A 16709-nucleotide genomic window follows, 5' to 3' on the forward strand; every position below is an offset into this window, starting at 1 on the left:
GAAGTTCAAAATGGGTCAGGAAGGCTGTAATCCTCCTGGAGATGCCAGGAGGGAATCCGGCTTCTTACCTTTTCTAGCTTCTAGAGGCTGCCTGCATTCAATTGCCTGTGGCCCCTTCCTCTGTCTTCAAAGCCAGCAGCCAGCATCTTCCGGTCTCTACTTCCACAGTCCTGCCTCCTGTCTTGACTGACCTTCCTGCCCCCCTCCCCCTCCCCCTTCTAAGGACTCTTAGGAGTACATTGGGCCCACCCAAATGATCCAGGATAATCTGCACATCTCAAAATCCTTACATGAACGCGTCTGCCAAGTCAAGTAACATATTCATGTGTTCCAAAGATTAGGATGTGGATGTCTTTGAGGCACCATTATTCTGTCTGCCATGTTATCAACACCGCTAGATACAGGTATCTCCTGAAACCCATTCTAGCGGAGTCTAAACATGCCAAAATATTTTTCAGTTTTATTTTATTACACAACTAATAATGAATACATGAATACATTCTCATGGTGAGATATGCAAATATTATAAAATTGAGTCCTAGTTCACCATCCCATTTAATTTCTGAACCCTTCCCTCCGGGTAACAATTATTATCCATGCAATATGCTAGAAGTTCATAGGTTAGATATAATAAGTTGGTATAATTTCCCATCCTCTGTTGAGATATATGTGACTTCTTTCCTTTTCTTAAAATAAGCAGTTTTGGTTGCTGCTGCAGTCCTTAACACATGCCTCCTTGCACACTTACTGGAGTGATATTCTAGAGATCTTTAGGACTGGAAGTGACAGGATAAGTGCATCCAAAAAATCTAGCAGATGCCACAAAGTTGCACTCCAAAGTGACTGCACACTTTACCACGAGCAATTGTAGAGAGTTCCTTTCCTCTTTAGGCTCAGTAGCATTTGATATTATAACATTTTTTCCCCCAATTGGATTTTTTTTTTTTTTAAATGGTATCCCAGCCTATTTTAATTCCCTTTTCTTTCCTGACCTGCCAGGCTGTGTGTCTTCTCATATTTGCTGGCTGTTTGGGTTTCCTCTTTTGAAGTGGCCTGTTTATGTTTTTTTCCCATTTTTGTGGGCCTTGAAAATATAAATTTGTAAGAGTTTTTTTTTTATGTGCTAGATACTAATTTATGCTTGTTATATACACTTCAAGGATATTTCCATTTTCTGTTGTTTGGTTTAAATGTTTATTTATGGCATCTTTTTTTTTGTTAAAAATTTTATTTATTTAGAGAGAGTATGAATGAGGGTAGAGGCAGAGGAGAGGGAGAGAGATACTAATTTATGTTTGTGATATATACCTTTCTTCCTTCCTTCCTTCCTTCCTTCCTTCCTTCCTTCCTTCCTTCCTTCCTTCCTTCCTTCCTTTCAAGATTTTCTTTATTTATTTGACACAGAGAGAGCCAACCAGCAACAGAGGGAACATAAGCAGGGGGAGTGGGAGAGGAAGAAGCAGGCTCCTAGCGGAGCAGGGAGCCCAGTGTGGGGCTTGATCCCAGGACCCTGGGATCACGCCCTGAGCCGAAGGCAGACGCTTAACGAATGACTGAGCCACCCAGGCGCCCCTGTTATATACATTTCAAGGATATTTTCGTTTTCTGTTGTTTGGTTTAAACATTTATTTATGGCATCTTTAAAAAAAAAAGATTTTATTTGTTTATTTTAGAGGGTGAGAGAGCATGAATGGGGGGAGGGGCAGAAGAAGGGAGAGAGAGAGAATCCTGAGCTGATTTCCCATTGAGCGCAGAGCCTGAGATGGTCACCATCCTGAGATCATGACCTAAGTGGAAATCAAGAGTCAGTCACCCAACCGACTGAGCCACCCAGGCACTCCTATTTATGGCATCTTTTAGCACAGAAGGGTTTAATTTTGATGTTAAATTGACTAATCCTTTAATATCTTGTGTTTATATCTTATTTAAGATGACCTCCCTTATTCCAGGCTTTTAGATATATATTTTATAATTTTCTTAAAAATTTCTTCATATCTATATCTTTAATTAATTTGGAACTTGTTCTTGAGATTTCTGAGTTAGGATCTTAACTTTATTATTTTTTAAAATTAATACTCAATTACTCCAACCCCACTTATGGAATAAAGTATCATTTCCTCAGTTGTATGAAACGTGAAATTATTATTATTATTATTATTATTATTATTTCTTTTGATTTATTGATATGCTATTCTCTTCTTATTTTGAAACTAGCCAAGTTTAATTTTCCTTACATTGTTAATATAGTTTGATAATCCCCTTTGTTCTTCCTTTTGAAAAATGTCTTTGATATCTTGTGGTTAATTTTTGAATCAGCCTGTCAAATTCTTTCAACAATCCTGCTGTAATTTGGATTTGGATTATATTAAAGGCTGACTTTGAGAGAATTATAATAAATTTCTTTATTCAGATTATTATTTGTCGTTCTGGATAAGTTCATGGCTTCCTTAAAAGCCTTCTGTATTTTCAGTTAATTTCTATTGCCGAGAGTCTGAAACTGTTCTTCATTTATTGTCTCATTGTTCTGGCAAAACACTTCACTGCAGTGTTTTAATTAAGAAGTGATAGCAAAGAAAACGTTTTGCCTTGTTTCTGATTTTTATCAACTATTGTGTGATGTTTACTTTTGGCCTTTTGTAGATACCTTTTATCAGTTAATGAAGTTCATGTTTAATTTTTTCTAAAATATATGTTGTTGACCTGGTTTGTAATAATCCGTTCAGGTGGGTGTTTTACAGCTGTATCCTTGGCCTTTGATTGCGGTGGCCTTAGTGAGAAACTTTAAGCATTGGGCTCTGAGATCTTTTGAGCTTGTTGGATGTGCCATGAGGAGACTAACCAGCCTCTTGAGCCTTCTACCCATTTTCTTGGTTCCCTCCTTGGGGAAGACACCTCTGCGGCTCTCATTTGCTCACGAGTAGACGTGATGATGGAAAGTTGAACTGCTAGACTATTTCTACTGAAGACCCACTTTCATCACCAGAAATCTCTTGAACCTGGCCCTTTCTTAGTAGTTATCATCTTCTATGAGGGCTTGAAATTCTGGTTTTCTTTAATTCTGTTCCATGTGTCAGACAAGGAGTGCCTTCAGTGAATTAAAGACAGGCAAAAATCCCTCCTGTTGTCTCCTGTTACGGATTTGTACGTTAAAAAACAACGCTCTTTTCCTAGTCATTAATGGTGGGAGGAGGGATGAGCAGCATGTGCTCAGTTTGTTCTTGAATGAGAACCTAGAGTCCAGGAGAGCCGTGAGAGTTGCTCCTTTTTTGTTTTTTTTGAATATGTGCCCAGCACATGCCCTACAATAGACCGGTGGCAAATGTCTAGCTGCCCTCCGAGTCTAGCTGCCCTCCGAGACAACTCGTATGTATCTTTGTTTGGTCAAAATCACCTCAATGTTGCTTCTGTTGCCATTCTATTAGCTAGAGCCCTCAGTCGTATGTAGTACGACTAACTGTAACAGAAGCTGGGAAATGCAGCCTAGTGGGGTGTCCAGGAAAAAGAGAGGGGGATTTTGGTGAATAGCCAGCATTTTTGGTCACAGTAAGTAGAAGACTCAGAATTTGAATCCAAGTTCTCTGTCTACAAAGTCTATGCTCTTTTTATTATACCATCATGCCCTTTAGTCCCAACCAAATAGAATCAGAAATGAGTTTTGGTACAGAGTAAATGCTCTTGACTGAATCTTATCAGTGAGGTAACTGCCATGGAGAAGCTGACCCAGAGCTCACCCAAAGCTCACCATTGCCACCCTTCCTCATCCCCTACCTTGCCCATAACTGCCCGTCTCCCTTTCAACTGCCCAAATCCCCAGGACTGCACAATATTTCTATTTCATTTGCAGTGCTCCTACATCCAAGACCAAGTTGGAACCTTGTCCTGAGCCAAGTTCACAAGAATAAGTTTCTCTTTTGACCTCCATTTTAGGTTCCCTGTAGCTGTCCCCCCCAGAAGGGGAGTGCTACAGCTTCCAGATGGAGTCCTGGGAGGTCATTCTTTGCCCAAATTGTGCTTGGAGGTTGCCTCACCATGATATGAGCATGTCTCCTATTCCAATCTTTTCTGAGTGGACAGGTGTCCAGTCCTTCTTCATGCCTTCTGTGTTATGTTTTGAATAAACTGCTAGACCCTGCTAGACCTTTTGCTAGACTATTCTTAAAAATAGTCACTCAGTTAAAAAAAATTCTATAGGAGATTCAGGATGCATGTTATAATGTCAAAAAGCAAAAATGGCAAAAATCACTAGAAATAACCATCGGATTAACTGAAAAGGCAGCCAAGATTTTAAAAATATGTTTTAGTAACATCTTAGGAAGTCCTAGAATACAACAGAATTCTAACCCTGAAAACCTGACCTTAGATAGAGTTTGCAAAAGCTGTTTCATTTTAATTTTGCCAGAACGTAAATCACACCAGCTCTTACATAGATCACCAGGTGAATGCTTTATTGTCCTTGCAAGTAACCCCAGCATGATCTTTGTTAGCTTTCTTTTGTTTAGTAAAAGACACAACACTTTATGTTTACGAAGTAGCTGAAAGAAAAAAAAAGTCTCAAGCAATATGTATATATTTAAAATTATATATTTTTTAGAGAGACAGAGAGAGAGCACTTGAGTGGGGAGAGGGACAGAGGGGGAGGGAGAGAATCTCAAGCTGACTCCTCCTTGAGCGTGGAGCTCTAGCAGGACTTGATCTCAAGACCCTGAGATTATGACCTGAGCTGCAATCAGGAGTCCGATGCTTAACTGACTGAGACACCCAGGTGCCCCATCGGTATATTCTTAAGTATTGATAGTCATGAACCGATATGTTACTAAAATATTTTTTAAAATCTTGACTGCCTTTTCAGTCAGTCTGATGGTTATTTCTCGTTATTTTTGTCCTTTTAACTTTTTGACATTGTAATGCATGTTCTGAATCTTCTCTAGAATTTGTTTTTGCTGACTGTAAAATGTGACATATGTGAAATGTCCATAAGATGTGAAAGTTTCCTGTTTTCATTTATTCATTGTCATTATAAAGAAACTCTCATTGGGTAAATTGAAACAGGGAACACAAATTGGCTACATCATTATCTCACACAGTGTGAGACTGGGAGTGTAACAGGCCAAGATTATAAATGTATGAGTTTCTTTGCAACTTGGTTTCAACATCTTACAGTTTGTAAAAGCAGTTTGGGATAGCAAAGTTCTGGGTTTCTAGGAGCCGCTGCAGATCACCATGCATAGCCATGAGCAATATGGCCGCAAAACTGAGAGCAAAAGGAATCTCAAGTAAAGTACTTATAATGAAGCCTCTTGTTGAACATGACTTAGGGTCGATGTTTTACATTTTTAGACATTCATGTAGGCACTCGTGTGCTGCAGGATTTTGCATCTTTTTAGTCTAAGCCATGCCTGTGCTACTATTAATTTCAGTGGCTACTGCCCTAATTCTTTGCCTGATAAACTGGTAATACCCATTTGTCCTCTGAGTGCTTACTATAAGCCAGGTGTCATTTTTTCTGTTGTCCCATGCCCCATCGATCTGTATGCATAGCTCTGTAGCTAAGTGATATTTCGTTCAACTCATTGATGAGGTCGGTTTTGGTGTCATGTAGTGAAAACATAAAGACATAGTTGGCTTTGGTGTTCCTTAAAAACCAAAAACAAAAACTGACACCCGGCCAAAAATTACAATTTAGATGTGCTAATGAAGACAAGCATATCTATAGAATTAAAACCATTATCTTGAAATAACAGCTTTATGTATTTTTGTGAAGACATTTTATTCAGAAATTCTTTAGTGGGTTTTTGAAGAAATTTACAACACATTTAAAATGTGCTTAGTTAAGACATCCACCTAGGATGTCAAGGCGCTTCATTTTTTCTCAGTGAAACAGGAATAGGACTATCCCGTAGTAAAGAGAAGATTCTATAGAAATATCATGGGGGCACCATGGCTCCACAATGTTTAGAATCCAAAGTCATTTGATAGTGTGAAACTGTCTTATATTGGTCTTAAATTGGTCTTATATTGTCTCTATGACTTCAGAGATGACTCCCATAGAGCTAGCAAATTTAACCATTGCAGTCTTTTTTAGCCACTGAGATTAGAAGAAACTGTAAAAGCTGATTATATCAGTGACTGCGATAATTATATATATATAAATATATATAATATATTATATAAATATATAATATATATAAATATATAATATATAAATATATAATATATAAATTTATATATATAAATATTTATATCTATCTTTATATCTAATATATATATATTTTTTTTTGCCAAGATACACAATTGTAGTTAGAATTATTGATACCAAAAAATGCTTGGCTTTGTAAAAGTGCCAGCAACCTGCGCTGCTGGAAATAGTTTCCTTTGCTTTCCTTTCCATTAAACTGTCTCTTTGGGGAATTTTTTTTTTATAGGGGAGAATTGCCGTCAGTTGTATGTGGGTCCAGAAGCACCAAGGAATGCACACACAGCTGAGCACAGGGTTATGCCAGTCCACAAAGGGAAGAATCAACATTGATATTGGGTTGAAGACTCAAACCGGCGACACCTATTTATTATAATTGACCGTGGAAATAATTTTTCATTTCACTCTTCACCACTCAGCTAAATTGATTTATTCTGAGTTTTATGCTGTTAATATTTGAAGAGAAGATATATTTGATACTGGTTACTCAACAATCTGGAAATTGCAGAAAAATATTAGTGAAATCCAGAGATGAAGCAAATGAAAATTCATGTGTGTTTTATAATCAAAACATAATTTCAAAGCTATAAATAGCTAATAGATGAAAAAAACTAAGCCTTTTCTATTTTTTCTATTTAATTAATGATTATTTCTAATTATTTCTAGTTTTTTTAGTTAGCTTTATGTATAATTTACACACAGTATAATCCACTCTTTTAGTGATGGTTCTGACAAAAGCATACAGTCATTTAATCACCACCGCAATCAAGGTATTAAACAATCCCATCACATCCCCAATTCCTTTCTGCTTCTTTGTAATCATCTCCCCACTCCTAACCCATGGAAACCACTGATTTGTTTTATTTATATATATAATTATACATAATATAATGTAATATATAATATATAACATATAGAAAATATATTTATGTATTTCTATATATAATATATAATGATACATAATATATTATATATAATATATAAAACTGCTCTTAAATAGTCTTAATTATATATAATATATTACAAAAATTATATACATAATTATATTATGTATATTATATAATCATATAAAATTATATTACATTTATTATATATTACGTATATATTCTATATGTTCAGTTATGACTGTTTTTTAGAGCAGTTTTAGGCTCACAGTAAAATTGAAGGGAAGGTACAGATTTACCATATACTCTTTGCCGTCACACATGCATGGCCTCCCATTGTCAACATCCCTCACCAGAGTGCTACTATTTGTTACAAATGGTGAACCTACATTGACAGGTCATAGCCACACAAGTCCACAGTTGACATTATGGTTCATTGTTGGTGTGGGGCATCTGTGGGCTTAGACAAAGGTATAATAACTTGTATCCATCACTATGATATTATACAAAATATTTTCACCACCCTAAAAATCCCCTCTGCTCTGCCTATTCATTCCTCTTCCTTCCCCCACGACACCTGGCTACCACTCACCTTTTCACTGTCTCCACAGTTTGGCCTATTTCTAGAATGTCATATAATCAGAATTATACAGTATGTAGCCTTTTTATATTGGTTTCTTTCACTTAGTAATAGGCATTTAAGATTCTTCCATGTCTTTTTATGGCTTGATAGCACATTTCTTTTTAGTGCTGAATAATATTCTATTGTCTGAATGTACCATTTATTAATTTGTTCATCTGCCAAAAGACATCTTGGCTGCTTCCAAGTTTGGGCAAGTACGAATAAAGCTGCTATAAATATCCATGTGCAGGTTTTTGTGTGGACATAAGTTTCAGCTCCTTTGTGTAAATACCAAAGAGTGCAATTGCTGGATCAAATGGTAAGAATATGTTTAGTTTTGTGAGAAACTGCCCAACTGTCTTGCAAAGTGGCTGTTCTATTTTGCATTCCCACCAGCAGTGATTGAGAGTAACTGTTGCTCCACATCTTTGCCAGCATATGGTGTTGTCAGTGTTTTGGATTTTGGCCATTTTAATAGTGTATAGTGCTATTGCATTGCTTTTCAGTTTGCCTTTGATGACATATGATGTGAAGCATCTTTTCATATGCTTATTTGCCATCTGTGTATCTTCTTTGGTGAGGTATCCATTAAGATCTTTAGCCCGTTTTTCTTTCCCATTGTTTGTTTTTTTATTGTTGAATTTTAAGAGTTCTTTATATATTTTTGGTAACGGTCCTTTATCAGATGTGTCTTTTGCAAATATTTTCTCCCAGTTGTGGCTTGTCTTCTTGTTCTCTTGTCATTGTCTTTTGCAGAGCAGAAGTTTTTAATTTTAATGAAGTCTAGCTTACCAAATATTTCTTTCATGGATTGTGTCTTCAGTGTTTTATCTAAAAGTCATCACCATGTCCAAGATCATCTAGGTTTTCTCCTATGTTGCCGTCTAGGAGTTGTACAGTTTTATGTTTGCATTTAAGTCTGTAATTCACTTTGGGTAAGGTCTGTGTCTAGAATGATTGATTGATTTTGCATGCATGTATGCTGTGGCTGTCCACATGTTCCAGAATCACGTGTTGAGGAGACTATCTTAGCTCCATTGTGTTGCCTTTGCTCCTTTGTCAAAGATCAGTTGACTATATTTATGTGGGTCTGTTTCTGGGCTGTCTATTCTGTCCCATTGATTTATTTGTCTATTCTGTCACCAGCACCATGTTGTCGTGACTACTGTAGCATCATAGTCAATCTTGAAGTTGGGTGGCATCTGTTCTTAACTTTGTTCTTCTTTTTCAATGTTGTGTTGGCTATTTTAAGTCTTTTGCTTCTCTGTGTATAAACTTTAGAATCAGTTTGTTGATATCCACACACACACACACACACACACACACACACACACACACAAACATGCTAGGATTTTGAATGGGATAGCATTGAATCTATGTCCCTATATTTTAATCATTTAAATGGAAGCATATAATACCTAGCCTTTTGAATCTGGCTTTTTTCACTTAGCATGACACATGAGTGATTCATCTGTATTGTTGAGTATATTAGCAGTGTGTTCATTTTAATTGCTAAGTGGTATTCTGTTATGTGTATGTAACTATTCATCAATCACCTGTTGGAAGACATTTTAGTTGTTTTTAGTTTTTGGTGATTATGAATAAATCACTATAAACATTCATATACAGGTTTTTTTTTAAATTTTTAAAATTATATTATGTTAGTCACCATACAGTACATCCCTGGTTTCTGATGTAAAGTTCGATGATTCATTCGTTGCGTATAACACCCAGTGCACCATGCTGTATGGGCCCTCCTTAATACCCATCATCAGTCTATCCCATTCCTCCACCTCCCTCCCCTCTGAAGCCCTCAGTTTGTTTCTCAGAGTCCATAGTTTCTCATGCTTCATTCCCCCTTCTGATTACCCCCCCTTTCTTTATCCCTTTCTTTGCCTACCAATCTTCCTAGTTCTTATGTTCCATAGATGAGAGAAACCATATGATAATTGTCTTTCTCTGCTTGACTTATTTCACTTAGCATTATCTCCTCCAGTGCCGTCCATGTTGCAGCAAATGTTGAGAACTCGTTCTTTCCGATAGCTGAGTAGTATTCCATTGTATATATGGACCACAACTTCTTAATCCAGTCATCTGTTGAAGGGCATCTCGGTTCCTTCCATGATTTAGCTATTGTGGACAATGCTGCTATGAACATTGGGGTGCATATGGCCCTTCTCTTCACTACATCTGTCTCTTTGGGGTAAATACCCAGTAGTGCAATGGCTGGGTCATAGGGTAGCTCAATTTTTAACTTTTTAAGGGACCATATACAGGTTTTGAATGGAAGCAAATTTTTATTTTTCTTAAGTAAATACATAGGAATAGGATTGCTGGTCATATACAAGTATATAAAAATTATTTTAGAGATAAAATTTGTAAAATAGACCTACAAATATTATATAATAGGCTATATTGTATGCCCTTTCGTTCCTTTAAGTATATAATTAAAGAAGTTTTCATTAGTAACAAATTTAGCTAATCTACTCATGCCCTTGGTTCCTTTGTCATATAATGAACGTGCCTGGATTAGTTTTACTTTCTAACAGTATTTTTTTCTTTTGATAAATTTCAAGATTAAAATATAAAAAATTTTTTAAAAAATATGCAAGTGTTTATATTTATTTTTTTAAAGATTTGTTTTTTGAGAGAGAGCACATGTGCTTGTGAGCAGGCGGGTGAGGGGCAGAGGGAGAGGGAAACTCAAGCAGACTCCCTGTTGAGTGTGGAGCCTGACCTGCAGCTCAATCTCATGACCCTGAGATCATGACCCGAACTGAAATCAAGAGTCGGATGCTTCATGGAACACTATATCAAAAACTAATGATGTACTGGATTGTGACTAACATAACATAATTAAAAAAAAAAGAGTCAAATGCTTAACTGAGCCACCCAGACACCCCAATATGCAAGTTTTTCCCAAACTCATTTTGTTATATATACTATTACATACTTTTTTTTGCCTTTTGGCAACACATACCAACTCACAATGGAGTTAGCTTGGATAATAGAAATGCACATTAGATATCTGGGGAATACACACAAATAAAATCTCATTTAAGGCCTAATTAGGGCCTCCGACTATCTACTATCTTGTCAGGACTAATGGCATATCGACAGGTGTCTAGTATTATCTTTACATGTTTTACATCTTCTGACCAATTCCAGCAAGCAGATAAGAGGGAGGGGTAGGGAAGAGAGAGAGAAAGAAAGGAGGGGAAAGGAAGGTGGGAGGGAAGGAAGGTGGGAAGAAGGAAAGAAAGAGGGGAGGAGATAATGGACCTGAATAATTCATAAACTGCACACTCAGTGTCTGTCTTAAGTTAATGACCACTTAGCTTATTTCAGTATATTTAATTTTTACAAAATAGTAACAGTAGAACAGCTAACTTTATATGGATTTATATATTTTTTCTGTTCTTCAAGAATTATTAGAGATCATTTCAACTACATTTGTAACAGATATACTTGAAAGAAGATAGCCTACTCAGAACATATAAAATCCACACTGGGATATATTCATCAAATTTGCTTTTTATTTCTTAAGAGCTTTTAACAAATAATAGTAAAATGATGAACTTGTAATTGCTTAGTACAGGGTGTAACAATATGAGCACAATAAACTAAGCTGTACTTATCATAATTCATGATAACAGTCATTATTGTCTTCATTCAAAAATACTCAGTGATTTTGCACAATTCTGTACAAAATCAGCTGAAGCAGCTAACTCTGAGTAACTAAACACTGCTTAAACACTTTTAAAATCATACTTTCATCAAATTTTCTTAGCACAGCAGCATCGTTTTTTAAAACTTTGAAATTAGGGGTGCCTGGCTGGCTCAGTCAGAGGAGCATGCAACTCTTGAACTTGGGTTTGAGTTTGAGCCCCACATTGGGTGTAGAGATTACATAAATAAATAAAAAAGTTATAAAGAAACTGAAATTAAATATAATTTTTTTCAGAATAAAAATTTGTAAGTGAAAAATGTTAAAATTATACTTTTAAAAATAAAATTAATTTAAAAGTGGTAAACATACCCGATTCTGCAAGACTAAGTAACTGTATAAAAATAACTTTATGAGAAGCATTAATGCTTCTCATAAATATTATTGATCACCTGCTATGAGCCAGGTACTTTTCTAGGCCTTGGGGATGAAGCAGAGAGCAAGAATGACAAGACAGGAGTTGGCAAGCTGTGGTACATGGGACAAATCTGTTCTACCATCTGTTTTTTGAATAAAGTTTTATTGGAGAACAGCCACGACCATTCATTTATGTATAGCCTGCGGTTTCTTTCATGCTATAAGAGAAGAGTTAACTAGTTGTAACAGATACCACATGGCCCCCACATACTACCTACAAAATCTGTCTGGGCTTTTCTAAAAAATATATGCCGAATCCTGGACTAGACTGTTCTCATGGAACTTATATTCTAGTTTGGATGAGTTGGGAAGTTGTTGGGGCAGAAAAAATGCAAATAAGGTAATATCAGATTGTGTCAAGTGACTTAAATAAAACTAGATAATCTGTTAGAGAATGGCCAGAGTTTATTTCTTTATTTGGCTTTTTCTAAGTAGAGGATGTCAGAGGTAGATCTAAATGAAAAGAAGGATATCGGTATGAAGTAATCTGGAGGTAATTTGCTATAGGCAGAGAGAATAGTGGGTGCAAAGGCTCTGAGGTAAGAAAGATTTGGCACATTCTATGGGCAGAAAGAAGTCAGTAAATTAGTGTTAATGAATCAGAGTCAGAGGGATTGATAAGGTTGGAGGGCTTATCAGGGACTAAAACGCTTCAGATTGTGTAGATCATGGTAAATAGATTGGGATTTTCTTCTAGGTATAATGGGAAGGTACTAGAGCAATTTAAGCATGAGCGTTATCCATCTCAGTGCTGACAATTCTAAAACATCGATTCTAATAAAATGGCTTTGTAAGCTATTAAGTTGTTTTGTTAAGGAAAATAACTCCAGACTAATAGCCAACATTTATTTAATGATAAACACTGTAGGCGTTGATTGCCATTACAGTCAGAGACAAGACAATGGTATCATCACTTTTATTTAATATTATTTTGGAAATTCTAGCTAATGTTGTAAGCAGATAAATAAGAGGTGTCAATATTAGAAGGGTAAATGAAAATTTTATTTGGAGATAATATGACTGAAAAGCAGGCTATGAAAAAAATAACTATAAAATAAATATACTGGCATAAAAACAACAGTTTCCTCCATATTAGCAAAATCCAACTGAAAAGTATAATAGAAAAATCCTCAAGTACAGTAGCAATAAGAAATATAAAATACTAAGAAATACCTATGAAAATACTTAAGAAAGTTAATGAAAAATTTCCAAGTCACTTAAAAGAAAGCTTGAGGAGAGAGATAAACCAGATTCCCAGATGGGATGCCTAAATATGTTAATGCTGAAAAGCTGATGATTCTTCCTGAATAAAATGATAAATTTAAGGCAATCTCAATTAAAGTCACACGGGGTCTGATAGACAAAGAGCAGATTCTAAGTATTCAGAAAGCCTAGGGGAAAGCACATTCAGCTTCTCTGTCAAAGAAATGTGCACTTCTTGTAAATATGGTATGTTGCCTAATTGGCAAGGGCAAGCATATTAATGCTCATGACTGATATGGGGAGAGATCAAGCCTGAGACCACATTTTAAGGATAAGAACTACTGGTCATTAGGTGATGAGAGAGAGAAGTGCTGTGTATGAATTTGTGGAGAAGTATATGGAAATGGAAGAATTAGGAGAATTCTGCAGAATTAGGAGAAAAGTCATTCTCAGTAAACATTTAAATTTATAAAAATATGTGTTTATCTTTATAAAGAGGTGGATAGAGCAGCCCCTGACTTATCTAGTTATAGACAACAAAGACAAGATGAGCCCAGGATGATAAGAAAACTAGAGAACACATCCCTTGATTTTTTTTTATTAAGATATAATTTACATGCAATAAAATACATCCATGTTTAGTAGACTAGAAGATAAATTTTGACAAATGTATAACCACTCATATAACTACTACCCCAATCAAGATATATAGCACTTTCCTCACCCCAAAAAGTTCCCTCATGCCCCTTTGAAGTCATTCCCTTGCACCCTGACCCCAGGCAACCGTTGATATGCTTTCTATAATTACAGACCAGTTTTTTCTTTTCCAGGATTTCATGTCAATGGAGTAGTGAAAATATATATTCCTTTTATCTCATGTCTTTCACAGCATAATGATTTTGAGAGTTATCCATATGTTTTGCAGTATCTCTTCTTTCCTACTTCTTGCTGAGTATTCTATATTAATAGGCCACTATGGTTTATCCACCCACCTGAAGATTGGGTTTGTTAAACTTTTTTGAATATGATTTAAAAAGCTGCTCTGAGCATTTGTGTACAAGTATTTGGGTGGACATATGCTTTCATTTCTCTTGGTTAAAGACATAGCAGTAGAATTCCTGGATCTTAGTAAGTACATGTTTGAGTTTAAAGGAAACGACCATCTGTTTTTCAGAGTGGTTCTACTATTTTACATTCTACGTCTTTGATAATACGAATGTCAGTCTTTTTGTTTTTGGCCATTCTAATGGGCATGTAGTGGTATCCTATTGTGGCTCTAATGTGAATTTCCCTAATGGCTAATGAGATTAATCAGCTATTTGTGTGCTTTATTGGCCATTTGTCTCTTTATTGAAGTGTTCAAATCATGTGTCCATTTTAAAATTGATTTATTTTCTTATTACTGAGTTGTATGATTTTTTAATGTAATCTGCATCAAGTCTTTGCCATATATACAATATTTTTATTGTCTTAACAGTGTCAGTCAGAGAGCAAAAAGTCAGTTCTACTTGTTGCTCTTTACGGTTTGTGGTTTCTGTGGTCTAAGAAATACTCACTTTTGGGTGCCTGGGTGGCTCAGTCAGTTAAGCATTTGCCTCTAGCTCAGGGTACTGGGATTGAGTCCTCAGCTCCCTGCTCAGTGAGTAGCCTGCTTCTCCCTCTGCCTGCTGCTTCCCCCTGCTTGTGCTCTCTCTCTCTCACAAAAATAAATAAAATCTTAAAAAAAAGAAATACTTTTTCCAAGGTTTTGATTTTCTTTTTCGTTTTCTTCTAGGCATTTTTTAGTTACAGTTTATATATTAAGGATCGGGATTCATTTGGTTTAATTTTTGTGTATGGTGTGAGGTAAGGATTGAAGTTCATTTTTTTTTTTTCAAGGAATATCTTATTCCCTCGCTATTCAGTGGCCAATAATTGAGCAAGGCAGTGACAATGCAAAGAGACCATGCTCTTCTTTAGGTGATCTCTAACCAGTGGCTCAGCAAAGTGACCTAGTTATTGCCACTCAACATAAGACTCCACCAGTGAAAACCTTTGCTCTGGATTTCTGTGCTGGGCTGACAGAGACTGTCAGGTCTTTGTTATGGTTTGATAGCCTCTCCCATTCTGCTCAATCTTGCATTCTCCTATTTACTCCTCATTCCTCATTGAATTTCCTTGGCACCTTTGTTGAAAATGAATTGAGAACAGAAGTGTGGGTCAATTCCTGGACTCTGTTCTGTTCCAATGATCTTTGTGTCTCCTTATACTAATACAATACTGTCCTGATTAATGTAGCTTTATAGTAAGAATTGAAATAAGTTAAGTGAAGCCTTTTTTTCTCTTTTTCAAAGTTTTGTCTATTCTAGGTTTTTTGAATGTCATATAAATTTTAGAATCCGTTTTGAATGTGATTTTTATCCCCTTCCTTTTCTAGGACTTCAGTTACTTATATCTGTGACTGCTTGATATTGTGGCATGGGAGTTTCTGTTAATTACTCAGTCATTTTCCTTTGTGCTTTATTTTGGATATTTTCTATCACTGTATCTTCAGGTTCCCCAATTTTTTTTCATAGTCTCTAATCTGTTTTTCCCATCCAGTTAGTTTCGACCTGTTTATTGTATTTTTTTTTAATCCCTGGAATTTTCATCTGGTTTATTTTTTATATCTTTCACATCTCTCTATATCATGTTCATGTTTTCTTTAAATAGTTAAGTATATTTAAAATAACTAATTTAATATCCTTGTCTGCTATTTCTGTCATTGTTGTCATTCCTGGGTCTGTGTCTTTTGACTGATTTTTTTTCTCATGGGTATGGATGACACTTTTTCTATTTTTTAGCATGTCTATTAATTTTTTAAATTGGATATTGGACACTGTGAATGTCACATTGTTGAGAACTGAAATCTGTTGTCTTATTTACTTATAAGTTTTTATTCAAATTCCAGTTAGTTGACATACAGTGTAATACTAATTTCAGGCGTACAATTTAGTGACTCAGCACTTCCATATGATACCAGCTGCTCATCACAACGGTGCATGTCTTCATCCCCATCACCTGTTTTCCCCAACCTCCCCCCACCAACCGTTAGTTTGTTCTAATTAAGAGTCTGTTTCTTGCTTTGCCTCTCTCCCCTTTTTCCCCCCCTTGGTCATTTGTTTTCTTTCTTAAATTTCACATATGAGTGAAATCATATGGTATTTGTCTTTCTCTGAATGACTTATTTCGCTCAGCATAATATGTTGTCTTTTCTTAAAGTATATTGGACTTTACTATTCAGGCAGTTTAATTTTGGATCAACTTGATACTTTCAAGCTTTGTTTGGATAGGTTTAAAGTAGTTTTCCTTTAAGGTGGCTTCTTACTATGAAGACCTAACTCTTCTGGAGTTTCTACTGACTGTCTCAGGGTTCACCGAGACCTCTCTGCTCAGCCTTCTCCCAGCCCTGAATGAGCACTGGGAATTACCCAGCTTGCTGCTTCCTCGTCATTCTCTGCTCATCCGTCTCGAATTTTGCCCTACTCATCATGACTTGGGCTCCAGCAGCAGACCCAAGGGGAATGCTGTGCAGATTTGGAGAGTATTTTGTTGATCATACCTTCCTCCCTGGTATCCTGCTCTGTAAATTCAGTCACTTCAGTCTCTTCAACTCATGGAGACAATTATTTTTTGTATGGGAGC

This window comes from Ursus maritimus, unplaced genomic scaffold, assembly GCF_017311325.1.
Source record: "Ursus maritimus isolate PB19 unplaced genomic scaffold, ASM1731132v1 scaffold_2, whole genome shotgun sequence".
Taxonomy (NCBI): domain Eukaryota; kingdom Metazoa; phylum Chordata; class Mammalia; order Carnivora; family Ursidae; genus Ursus; species Ursus maritimus.